The sequence below is a fragment of the Protobothrops mucrosquamatus genome, unplaced genomic scaffold (assembly GCF_001527695.2).
Source record: "Protobothrops mucrosquamatus isolate PMUCROS unplaced genomic scaffold, P.Mucros_1.0 scaffold780, whole genome shotgun sequence".
NCBI classification, from domain to species: Eukaryota; Metazoa; Chordata; class Lepidosauria; order Squamata; family Viperidae; genus Protobothrops; species Protobothrops mucrosquamatus.
Genome location: NW_015387048.1, coordinates 133,956 through 135,962, shown reverse-complemented (window position 1 = coordinate 135,962; position 2,007 = coordinate 133,956).

Below are 2,007 nucleotides of genomic sequence, written 5' to 3'. Positions count from 1 at the left end.
CCCCCCCTCCCCTCAACTGAAGGAGAGAGCGGGTCACCCTGAAGAGGGTGGCCGGGCGATTATCTGATGACGCAATGAGGGTGGAGTAGTAGTTAGACCTCGCCACCCTCATCGCCACTAGGTAGGATCTAACCTGTATCCTTACCTGTGTTCGGTCGAATTCGGTTCGGCTCCTCCTCCAACTGCTCTCCAGGCGTCTGACTAGTTTTGCTTGGAATGGAAATTTTTGGATCAAAAATGCTTAGTAAGTTGTGTGGTACGTTTCACCAGGCAATATAGGTATGGAACTAAGCAAACCATTTTCAGCCAGAATATGGTAAACTACCACAAGTAACATTTTATTGCTAGAGTGAAGTTCCTCCTGTCTCCAATTCTTAATGTGTTTGTTGAGATGGATGGCAGGGAGCAGAATCACTTCCCTAATATTTTTCAGAGCTGCCCATTTTTGAAAATAACGCTTGGATACCTCAGTGGTTGACTTTGTTGTGTTTGCGTTCTAACCCTTTCTTCCCTCCAGGATGCCAGACGCCTGTCACAGATAGCCAAGACCCTTTCATTTTATCATGGGTTGGTACAACAGCTGAGGAACTTTGAAGCAATCAAAGAAATTCTGAATTCTCCTCTCAGTTTGAAGATATTGATATTAACCTCCGAGATCTCGGTCATCAAGTGGATTACCAGGTAGCTTGCCTGTTTTGAGGGGAGCTCAGATGAGGGAAAACCATCCTTTGGCTTTGGCCATGTTATTCAGCTTTCATTTTTCCTATAGATTACACTTTGGGGCCTGTCATCTAATATCCAGCCTGAATCAACTCCTCAGATCCTTCAACACCACAGTCAGTGGAGGAACCGCCAAGAAGTATATGTTGTCCTTCGTTCTCTCGAAAGCTTCCTGGTTCGTGTTGCACGAGATTTTTTGATGCTCAGGATGAGGGTGCCCAAAGTGGCTTCACCTTCCAAGTTTTTCTAATCTTAACATTTCCTGTTTTAATCCCCATCGCCCTATTCCAAACAGCCAAGGAATGCGGGCATCCTGGTATTTCAGTGACAATGCTGTTCTGTAAATTATCTAAAATATCTATTTTATATATTTATTTATTTTTTCTAAGTATTTTATTATTTTAACTTATTTGTTAAAGCAGTGTTTTGGCTAGGTTCACATAAGCAACTGTTTACAGAATGCACTTTCTCAAAACAATGTAATAAAATAAAACTATTTTTTTTCCAAAGGTCAGAAAGAATTGGCAACAAGTTTGCAGGGAATTTTAAATATTGTGTTTATCCATAAAAATATCGGTGGCTACTACTTTGCTTCATCTAATTTTTTTTAAAATGGCTATTTATTCAAATGGGACAGAGAATCGTGAGGGTATCTACAGAAAGATACATAATATATAATCCCAATGGATTATGGAGAAATGATTCTGAAATTTTCTAAAACAAATCTGAGTAAATATGCATATGCCATAAATATATGTTTTGAGTGATACTGCCTTTTCTAAGCTTGAACTGGTAATTTCATGCTTTTAAATTTTTGGTTAATAAAAACATTTAAATTTGATTGCCTGATTAATTGGTTGATCAAAAGAGTTTGTCATTTCATATAATTGATTATATAATAATAATAATATAATTAATAATAATAATAATAATATAATGGTATACCATTTCAGACAAATGGCTGTCTAGTCTCTTCTTAAAAACTTCCAGTGTTGGAGCATTCACAGCTTCTGGAGGCAGGTTGTTCCACTGATTAGTTGTTCTGTCAGGAAATTTCTCCTTAGTTCTAGGTTGCTTCTCTCTTTGGTTAGTTTCCACCCGTTGCTTCTTGTCTTGCCTTCAGGTGTTTTGGAGAATAGCTTGACTCCCTTTTCCTTGTGGCAACCCCTGAGATATTGGAACACTGTTATCATGCCACCCCTCGTTCTTCTCTTCATTAAACTAGACATACCCAATTCCAGCAAGCGTTCCTTATATGTTTTAGCCTCCAGTCCCCTAATCATCTTT